The following is an 11,814-nucleotide window of genomic DNA, read 5'->3' on the forward strand; positions in this document are numbered from 1 at the left end:
ATGTTTTCTGATATAGATAGAGTTCTGTTTTGTAGTGTGGTTTAATCTAGTCCAGTATGTATGAAGGTTTTTTTTATTTATCAGAAACTTAATGGTGGACATTGCAGTAATTTCGAGCCTTTTTTTTTTTTTTTTGAGACAGAGTCTCGCTCTGTCACCCAGGCTGGAGTGCAGTGCCCAGGCTGGGGTGCAGTGGCACGATCTCGGCTCACTGCAAGCTCCGCCTCCTGGGTTCACGCCATTCTCCTGCCTCAGCCTCCCGAGTAGCTGGGACTACAGGTGCCCGCCACCACACCAGGCTAATTTTTTGTATTGTTAGTAGAGACGGGGTTTCACCATATTAGCCAGGGTGGTCTTGATCTCCTGACCCTGTGATCTGCCCACCTTGGCCTCCCAAAGTGCTGGGATTACAGGCATGTGCCACCGCGCCCGGCCACCTTTTTTTTTTTTTTTGCTCCACCTCCTGGGTTCACACCATTCTCCTGCCTCAGCCTCCCTAGTAGCTGGGACTACAGGCGCCCGCCACCACGCCCAGCTAATTTTTTGTATTTTTAGTAAAGACGAGGTTTCACCGTGTTAACCAGGATGGTCTTGATCTCCTGACCTCGTGATCCACCCGCCTCAGCCTCCCAAAGTGCTGGGATTACAGGCGTGAGCCACCACACCCGGCCAGTAATTTCTAGCCTTTAATGGAAATCAGCAACAAACATTGTTGATTTAAGTCAACCATGTTTGGTCAGGCACAGTGGCTAACACCTATAATCCCAGCGCTTTGGGAGGCCGAGGCAGGAGGATCACTTGAAGCCAAGAGTTTGAGACCAGACTGGCCAACATGGCAAAATCCTGTCTCTACCAAAAACACAAAACTTAGCCGGGCATAGTGATGCAGGCCTGTAATCCCAGCAACTCAGGAGGCTGAGGCACGAGAATTGCTTGAACCCAGAAGGTGGAAGTTGCAGTGAGCCAAGATCCCACCACTGCATTCCAGCCTGGGAGACAGAACAAGACTGACTCAAAAAATAAATAACAATGTTTATTTAAATCAACAATAAATATAGTTTTTGAAATACTGTAATAATTTGAAGTAAACTACTACAAATTCAAGAGTCTCTATCTCTGTATAATGACTGAATTTTTGGCAAATCTGCCAAAAATTATTTGAGAACTAGAGATGCAACTTATCTTGTATTTAAAAGGCTAATTAAGTGTCTTAAACAAAGAGGGGTTAATTTCTTTCACATAAGTCTAGAGCAGAAGTTCTCAAAGTACGATCACTGGGCCCTGAGGATTCCTGAGACTCTTTTAGGGGGGCCCATGGGTTCAATTTTTTTCTAATAATACTAGGGTTTTTTGTTTTTCGTTTTTGTTTTGAAATAGGGTCTCACTTTGTCACCAAGGCTGGAGTGCAATGGCACAGTTGCAACTTACTGTAGCCTCGACCTCCCAAGCTCAAGCGATCCTCCCCACCTCAGCCTCCCAAATAGCTGGGATTACAGGCACCTGCCATCATGCCCTGCTAATTTTTGTATTTTTTTGTAGAGACAGGGTTTTGCCATGTTGCCCAGACTGATCTCGAACTCTTGAACTCAAGCAATTCTTCTGCCTGGCCTCCCAAAGTGCTGGGATTACAGGTGTGAGTAGTACTGCCACTGCACTTAGCCAGTAGTAGAGTTTAATTTGCCTTTCTACTGTGTTGATATTTACACTGATGGTTCAAAAGCAATGGTGGTTAAAACTACTGCTACCTTCGGCCGGGCACGGTGGCTCACACCTGTAATCCTAACACTTTGGGAGGCCAAGGTGGGTGTATCACCTGAGGTCAGGAGTTCGAGACCAGCCTGGCCAACATGGCGAAACCCTGTCTCTACTAAAAATATAAAAAAATGGCTTGGCGTAGTCGCGGGCGCCTGTAATCCCAGCTACTCGAGAGGCTGAGGCAGGAGAATTGCTTGAGCCCAGGAGGCAGAGGTTGCAGTGAGCAGAGATCACGCCACTGCACTCCAGCCTGGGCAATGAGAGCAAGACGCCGTCTCAAAACAAAACAAAACAAAACTGCTAAAACAACACAAAACAACACAAAAAACTGCTACCTTCACCAAAAAAATGGCTCCAAATTGTATTATTAGTTATTGCACTATTCACCTCACATATTCACAACAACAAAAACCAATGAATACACATAAAGCATTTATACTGTATAGACGTATGATGGTTGTCTTTAGGAAAACAAGTTCTGTGATTGATTGAGTTTTGAGAAATCAGAACTCCTTTTTTCATGGAACATTATTAATTTCAAGTGCAACTGACAAACACTGATGATTTAAGCTTGGGAATTTCTTTTTTTTTTTTCTTGAGACGGAGTCTTGCTCTGTCGCCCAGGCTGGAGTGCAGTGGTGCGATCTCAGCTCACTGCAAGCTCCGCCTCCCGCATTCACGCCATTCTCCTGCCTCAGCCTCCCGACTAGCTGGGACTACAGGCGCCCGCCACCACGCCCGGCTAATTTTTTGTTATTTTTAGTAGAGACAGGGTTTCACCGTGTTAGCCAGGATGTTCTCCATCTCCTGACCTTGTGATCCATCCATCTCGGCCTCCCAAAGTGCTGGGATTACAGGCCTGAGCCACCGCGCTGGGCCAAGCTTGGGGATTTCTAAGACAGATTCTTGAAAATGAATGAAGCATGGTTTGTAACATCAAGAAAAATAACTAAGCCAGGCGAGGTGGATCATGCAATGCACTTTGGGAGTCTGACGCAAGAGAACTGCTTGAGCCCAGGAGTCTGAAACTAGCCTGGTCAGCGTAGCGAGACCTGGTCTCTACAAAAGAAAAATTTAAAAATTAGTCAGGCATAGTGGTGCATGCCTGTAGTCCCAGCTGCTCCGGAGGCTGAGACAAAAAGATTGCTGGAGCACCAGAGTTTGAGGCTGCAGTGAGCGATGATCACGCCATTGCACTCCAGCCAGGGCAACAGAGTGAGATCCTGCCTAAAGAAACAAACAAACAAAAAATAATGAATGAAAAGAAAAGATTAGAAAACTAACTGAAAATGTACTTTTTAAACGATAAAATTTACATTTTTGTAAATTTTGTAATATGAGCTTTACAGCTAATATTAGAGTTTTTGGAGAAATTCTATCAACCATCATGATCTTGATAGCTTCCCAACATTTAAAAATTTTTCTAAAAACATTGGTAGCGATATTAACAATGCAAATGTTTGATTTTATTTTTTTTTGAGACAGAGTCTCACTCTGTCGCCCAGACTGGAGTGCAGTGGCACAATCTCGGCTCACTGCAACCTCTGCCTCCTTGGTCCAAGCGATTCTCCTGCCTCAGCCTCCCGAGTAGCTGGGACTACAGGCGCATGCCACTGTACTTGGCTAATTTTTTGTATTTTTAGTAGAGATGGGGTTTCACCATGTTAGCCAGGATGGTCTTCATCTCCTGACCTTGTGATCGGCCCGCCTCGGCCTCCCAAAGTGGTAGGATTACAGGCATGAGCCAGTGCGCCTGGCCAACAGATGTTTTTCAAATGACCAATGCCTGATATTACAAAGATATAGGTGAGTCTACGATCCATTTGAAGAGTCAGACAGAACAGATTTTTTAAAATTTTATTATACATTGACAAATTATCATTGTATATATTTATGGGTACAAAGTGATGTCATAAATTTTTAGTACAATATGAAATAACTGATCAAATTGACATACTCATAACCTCAAATATTTAGTTTTTTAAGTGGTGAGAATATTTGAAATTTACTGTCTTAGTAATTTTGAAATGGACAGTGCACAAGTATTTTATTGTTGCCCAGGCTGGAGTGCAATGGTGCTATCTCAGCTCACTGCAACCTCCACCTCCTGGGTTCAAGCGATTCTCCTTCCTCGGCCTCCCGAGTAGCTGAGATTACAGGCATGCGCCACCATGCCCTGCTAATTTTTTGTATTTTTAGTAGAAATGGGGTTTCACCATGTTAACCAGGCTGGTCTCGAACTCCTGACCTCAGGTGATCTGTCCACCTCAGCCTCCCAAAGTGCTGGGAGTACAGGTGTGAGCCACTACACCCGGCCGACAGTGCACAATTATTAAGTATATTCACCAACCTGTGCAATAGATCTCAAAAAATCCAAATCTTCCCAAACTAAAACTTTATATCCATAAAACAATAACTATCCTTTCTCCCCTATTTCTGGGACTCACAATTGTACTTTCTGTGTCTATGAATTTGACTACTTTAGATACCTCATACAAATGGGATTCTGTAACATTTGTCCCTTTGTGACTGAATTATTTCACTTAGCATAATGTCTTCAAGGTTCATCTCTGTTGTAACATGTGTCAGAATTTCCTTCCTTTTTAGAGCTAAATGATATTCCATTGTATGTACATACCGTATATTGCTTATCTATTCATTTATCAGTGGACATTTGGGTTGCTTCCACCTGTTGGCTATTGTGAATAATGCTGCTGTGAATATAAATGTGCAAATATCTTTTCTGGACCCTGCTTTCTATTCTTTTGGGCATATACCCTGAGGTGGAATTGTTGAATCATATGGTAATTCTGTGCTTAATGTGGTTGTTGTTGTTGCTGTTGTTTGAGACTAAGCCTCACTCTGTCACCCAGGCTGGAGTGTAATAGCGTGATCTCAGCTCACTGAAACTTCTGCCTCCTGGGTTCAAGCGACTCTCCTGCCTCAGCCTCCCGAGTAGCTGGGCTCACAGGCGCACGCCATGGTGCCTGGCTACTTTTCGTACTTTTAGTAGAGATGGGGTTTTGCCATGTTGGCCAGGCTGTTCTCGAACTCCTGATCTCAGGTGATCCGCCTGCCTCAGCCTCCCAAAGTGCTCAGATTACAGGCGTGAGCCACTGTGCCTAGCATCTGTGTTTGATTTTTAAAGAAAACCCAAACACAGCAGCCACACCATTTTACATTCCCAGCAACATGCACAGGGTGCCAAATTCTCCATGCCTTCACTAGCACATATTACTGTGGTTTTGGATAGCAGCCATCCTAATGGGTGTGTGAACCTAAAAGTATCTGAGACAGTTCTCAATCAATTTAGAAAGTTTAGGCCGGGCGTGGTGGCTCATGCCTGTAATCCCAGCACTTTGGGAGGCCAAGGTGGGTGGATTGCCTGAGGTCAGGATTTGAGACCAGCCTGGCTAACATGGTGAAACCCTGTCTACTAAAAATACAAAAATTAGCCGGGCATGGTGGCAGGTACCTGTAGGCTGAGGCAGGAGAATTGCTGGAACCCAGGAGGTGGAGGTCGCAGTGAGCCAAGATCGTGCCCACTGCACTCCAGCCTGGGCGACAGAGCAAGTCTCCATCTCCAAAAAAAGAGAAAAAGAAAGTTTATTTTGCCAAGGTTAAGGACACTCCTGTGACACAGCATCAGGAGGTCCCAATGACATGTGCCCAAAGTGGTCAGGGGTACAGTTTGCTTTTACACATTAGGGAGACATAATATACATCAATCAATATGTGTAAGATTTACATTGGTTTGATCTGGAAGGGTGAGACAACTTGAAGTAGTGGGGGGAGGGGAGGTTCAAGGTCATAAGTAGATTTTTAAATGTTCTGATTGGCATTTGGTTGAAAGAATTGTTATCAATAGAAAGGAATGTCTGGGTTACCATAAAGGGTTCTGGAGACCAAGGTTTTATTATACAGATGAAGCCTCTAAGTAGCAGGCTTCAGAGAGAACAGATTGTAAATGTTTCTTATCAGACTCAAAGTCTGTGTTGATGTTAATGCTGGTCAGTTTTTCCTAAATTCCACAAGGGAAGAGGGTGTATGAGGCATGTCTGACCTGAACTAGTTTTTCAGGTTAACCTTGGAATGTCCTTGGCTAAGAGGAGGGGTCCGTTCAGATGGTTGGGAAGACTTAGAATTCTGTTTTTGGTTTACAGGTGTGAAGTCCTATATCACTGTGGTTGTTTTGTTTGTTTGTTTGTTTGTTTTGAAACAGAGTCTCACTCTGTCACCAAGGCTGGAGTGCAGTGGCATGATCTCCACCTCCCAGATTCAAGTGATTCTCCCACTTCAGCCACCCAGATAGCTGGAACTACAGGCATGCACCACCACACCCGGCTAATTTTTGTATTTTTATTTCTCATTATTTTATTTATTTATTTATTTATTTAGATGGAGTCTCACTGTGTCACCTAGGCTGGAGTGCAGTGGTACAATCTTGGCTCACTGCAACCTCCGCCTCCCAGGTTCAAATGATTCTCCTGCCTCAGCCTCCTAAGTAGCTGGGACTACAGGCACGTACCACCACACCCAACTAATTGTTGTGTTTTCTTAGTAGAGATGGAGTTTCACCATGTTGGCCAGGGTGGTCTTGAACTCCTGACCTCAGGTGATCCACCTGTCTCGGCCTCCTAAAGTGCTGAGATTACAGGCGTGAGCCACCATGCCCAGCCAATTTTTGTATTTTTAGTAGAGATGGGGTTTCACCATGTTGGCCAGGCTGGTCTCGAACTCCTGGCCTCAGGTGATCGCCCTGAGTGCTAGGATTCCAGGTGTGAGCTACTGCACCTGGCCCCTATAAAAGTTTTGAAAAAAGGAGAAAAATTTCAGGACCTGGCGCTGGTGAAAAATTCTTAGACTTGACAACAAAGACGATACATAAAAGAAAAAACTGGTAAATTAAATATCATCAAAATTTAAAAATTAAAATTAAAAAATTAAAAATATTTGCACTGTGAAATTTCTGTGTAAAGGATAAAAAGACAGGCTACAGACTAGGGGAAAATATTTTCACACCACACATTTAACACTGAACTTGAATCTAGAATACATAAAGAACTTTTTTAAAACTCAAAAGCAGCCTGGGATTTGAGGTTGCAGTGAGCTAGGATTGTGCCACTGCACTCCAGTCTTGGCAACAGAGCAAGACCCTGTCTCTAAAAAATTACAGAGCTGCTGGGAGAACTGGCTAACCATATACAGAAAATTGAAACTGGACGTCTTCCTTACATCATACACAAAAATCAATGCAAGATAGATTACAGACTTAAATGTACAACTCAAAGCTATAAAAACCCTAGAAGAAAACCTAGGCAATACCATTCAGGACATGGGCAAAGGCAAAGATTTCACAACAAAGAGGACAGAGCAATTGCAACAAAAGCAAAAATTGACAAATGGGATCTAATTAAACTAAAGAGCTTCTGCACAGCAAAAGAAACTATCAACAGAGTAAACAGACAACCTACAGAATGGAAGAAAATTTTTGCAATCCATCCATCTGATAAATGTCTGATATCCACCATCTATAAGGAACTTAAACGATTGTACAAGAAAAAAACAACACCATTAAAAAGTGGGCAAAGGACATGAACAGACACTTCTCAAAAGAAGACACACATGCACCCAACAAACATACGAAAAAAAGCTCAAGATCACTGATCGTTAGAGAAATGCAAATCAAAACCACAATGAGACACTATCTCACACCAGTCAGAATAGCGATTATTAAAAAGTCAAAAAACAACAGATGCTGGTGAGGTTGTGGAGAAAAAGAAACACTTTTACACTGTTGGTGGGAGAGTAAATTAGTTCAGCCATTGTGGAAGACAGTGTAGCGATTCCTCAAAGACCCAGAGGCAGAAATACCATTTGACTCAGTAATCCCATTACTGAGTGTATACCCAGAGGAATATAAATGATTCCATTATAAAGACACATGTACTTGTATGATCACTGCAGCACTATTCACAATAACAAAGACATGGAATTAGCCTCAATGCCCATCAATAATAGATTGGATAAAGAAAATCTGGTATAGATCTACCATGGAATACTATGCAGCCATAAAAAGGAACAAGAAAGATCATGTCCTTTGCAAGGACATGGATGGAGCTGGAAGCCATTATCTTCAGCAAACTAATGCAGTAACAGAAAACCAAGTACCATGAGTTCTCATCATTCAGCTCGCACTCACAAGTGTGAGCTGAATGATGAGAACACATGGACACATGGTGGGGAACAACACACACTGAGGCCTGTCAGAGGGTAGGAGGTAGGAGGAGGGAAAGCATCAGGAAGAACAGCTAATGGATGCTGGGCTGAATACCTAGGTAATGGGATGATCTGTGCAGCAAACCACTGTAGCACATGTTTACCTATGTAACAAACCTGCACATACTGCACGTGTACTCGAAATAAAAGTTGGAAGTAGAAAAAAAATTACAGAGCTAATCATGAATGCAAATGGCTTTGGGAGGGCTCACATGTCCACTTAAAAACCTGCAGCAACACCGCAAAGCCAAAAATGGATAATTGCCACACAGAAAGAATTGCTGGAGAGACTGACATATCTGAGATGTCTGGGGATGGTGAAGAACAAAGAAGGGCAGAAGCTATCAGTATCAGCCACAGAGTGGGTGTCACCATGGTCCCCAGTGGCCTGTTCTGCAGAGGACACCAGCATTGCCACTTAATTAACTAAAAGCCATTGCCACAGCACACCTCCTGGAGAGAAAGCTGCTACTGTGTCCGCTAGCAAGCCACTGTTGTACCACCCCAGCTGGAGCCACCAACACCCACAACCCTAAACATCTGCATACTAGAGTCAAAGCCGCCCCATGTGTGTCCACACTCCAGTCCCAAGCTCTGTGGCTGCACCATGCATACCTACACTCCAGGCACCAACACCACCACCACAGCTGGTTAACCCCACCCCAGGTCATGAAAGTGTGGTCATTCTGCACATCTGTGCTCCAGAGTTCAGTTCCACCACTACTCCATGAATGCCCATGTCTCAGACATCAGAACCACCTCTACAGTGAGCTAGCCTACACTAAGGACCCTGGACTCATTGTCATTCCATGCACGCCTATGTTTTTTTTGTTTGTTTTTTTGTTTGTTTGTTTGCTTGTTTTTTTGAGACGGAGTCTCACTCTGTCGCCCTGGCTGCAGTGCAGTGGCGTGATCTCGGCTCACTGCAAGCTCTGCCTCTCTGGTTCACACCATTCTTCTGCCTCAGCCTCCAGAGTAGCTGGGACTACAGGTGCCCGCCACCACGCCCAGCTAATTTTTGGTATTTTCAGTACAGACGGGGTTTCACCGTGTTAGCCAGGATGGTCTCCATCTCCTGACCTCGTGATCCACCCACCTTGGCCTCCCAAAGTGCTGGGATTACAGGCATAAGCCACCTTGCCCGGCCTATTTTTTTGTTTCTGTTTGTTTGTTTTTTGAGACAGAGTCTCACTCTGTCACCCAGGCTAGAGTGCAGTGGTGCAACCTTGGCTCACTGCAACCTCCACCTCCTGGGTTCAAAGGATTCTTGTGCCTCAGCCCAGGCATCTTGGGCACTGATGCCACTGCCATTATTACATACAGGTATAAGTTAACCACAGCTATTTTTAGTCTCTTATAGTCTACCAGTAGTTTTTGTCTTAATCTAATGATTCCCTGAAAGCACTTGCCATCAGCTACAGGCTACGGCACTTCATCTTAAAAAAAGAAGCACTATTGGCTGGGTGCCATGGCTCTTGCCTGTAATCTCAGCAGTTTGGGAAGCCGAGGCAGGATGGATCACCTGAGGTCAGGAGTTTGAGACCAACCTGGCCAACATGGTGAAACCCTGTCTCTACTAAAAATACAAAAATTAGCCACACGTGGTGGCACATGCCTGTAATTCCAGCTACTTGGGAGGCTGAGACAGGACAATTGCTTGAGCCCAGGAGGCAGAGGTTGAAGTGAGCCGAGATTGTGCCATTGCACTCCAGCCTGGGTGACAGAGCAAGACTCCCATCTCAAAAAAAAAAAAAAAAAAAAAAGGCAGCAGCACTATCTCAGAGCTCAACTGAAAAGGATTGCACCAGGTACTTTGGGGTACCAGCTTCTGATGGCATCACTTAAATTTGAGACTCTACCAGTAAACTGAGTCACAAATTCCAGAAGTCCAAGTTGGGTGCCGGAGACTACTAAATTCAAGATAGAGCTGAACAATAATTAATTACACAGAAATGAGTGAGCTGATGAGTAATGACTTTGTTATTTGGACTCTTGCTGATGTTCCAATGTTCTACTTTTTGAATATATAAGAAACCTCTTTTTTCTCTTAAGATAGCTGTAACATAAAAATTTAATAGTCTATGCTTTTGTAAACGGAAGTGAAACATTTATATATATATCTCTTAATTTTCCCTGCCTGGCTCCTCCAGAATTTGAAAACCCTTATGTTGGGGTGATGAGACCCAACACCAGGTCATAGGGCCGACGAAGTCCAGTGGAGTCGAAGGAATGAGAAAAACACAGTTTGAGAGAGAAAGTGGGACCAGGGGGCCAACAGGAGTGTGGACGCTGAAAAGGCCCCGAGCTCTGGAAGCCCACACTATTTATTGGTGCTCAAACAAAGAAACAGGTAGTGAGGATGTGGGGGTTGAAAGGAAACAGTGTATAAGAAACACTTGGTTGAATGAGAAACATATGGCTGCTTAAGATAATGTGAGTGCTAGAAGCAAGGAGCCAGCAAGTCTAGTGGACATGCAAGCCCTGCCTCAGCTTCTCTCCCAACACTCAGCTTTTCTCCCAACACCCTCATTTTCTTATTTTCATGGCCTTATAATTATTTGCATAGGTTCAATAAGAATCTATACTCATTGTTACCAGAGCGTAATTGGAACTTCAGTTATTCCTAAATTTGACTTTATGGAGCCAATGCTTACTAGCCTGGTTTCTGGGTTATAGGATTCAGAGCTGGGCAGACAGAATAATGCCCACCACCCCCAAAGATGATCACATCTAAATCCCTAGAACCTGTAAGTATCTTATCTTACCTGGCAAAAGACAGTTTGAAGATATGATTAAGGTTAAAGATCTTGAGCTGGGGAGATTATGATTAAGGTTAAAGATCTTGACTTGGGTAGCCTACATGGATACCATTGTTAGCAGATCCAGGCAAGCCAATTCTTGGCCTACAGGTGGCTTGCTTCAGCACAGGCAGTGGCAGTGGTGGGCCAAGCAGATGGGCAGGTTCTTGGGCCCCTGGGCAGCATGCATGATGTTGGCAGTGGCAGTAGAAGGGGCAAGCCAACCCTTGAGCTCCCCGGCAGCAATCACTGGTGTTAGCTGCAGTGACGATGGGTGGACAGGCCACTCCCTAGGCCCCCAGGTGGCATGTGAGGGTGAGTGCCCGCAATGGGAGTGGTGGCAGGGTAGGCAGGTCTGTCTTCAGTCCCCTGATAGAAGTGCACAAATGCCAGAGGGCGTAGGCGTGGCAAGGCAATCCCTAGGCCCTTGGAAAGTGCATTTGGCACTGGGGCGATGGCATCAGCTATGGCAGGCCATTCCTCAGCCCCCCCCCCGCCATGGTGCCCATGGGTGCAGGCTGTGGTGCATGGGGCGGCGTGATCCCTGGGCCCTGGGACTGTATGCTCCCGCACCATCAGCAGGCCAGCTGGGTCTTTTATCAGACCTACTGATGGTGTGCACGTGTGCCCAGGGCAACAGATGGGTGAGCAAACCCTACGTGATCCCCAAGGTGGTCTCCAGGTGGTGTGCTTGGGTGGCAACAGCTGCAGCAACGGTGGGCAAATAGAACCTATCTTCTGAGCCTGGGATGGCATCTGTGCCTGCTGGTCCCCAGGCTATATGCTGTATGCTCTATGCAGTATGCAGCAGTTCTGTTGTAGGGGATCGGGGAGCAGGGTTGCTGTCAGTGGCAGCAGTCCTAGGCAGGTAACTCGGAGCATGTGCTTTAACTGCCTGTGTCCCAAAGGCAGCCTCCCCCATTCCCTGAAGTATAAGACACAATGTGGGCTACAGTGCTGGGGACCTGGCCGCAGAGTTGGG

The sequence above is a fragment of the Nomascus leucogenys genome, chromosome 17 (genome assembly GCF_006542625.1).
Source record: "Nomascus leucogenys isolate Asia chromosome 17, Asia_NLE_v1, whole genome shotgun sequence".
Taxonomy (NCBI): domain Eukaryota; kingdom Metazoa; phylum Chordata; class Mammalia; order Primates; family Hylobatidae; genus Nomascus; species Nomascus leucogenys.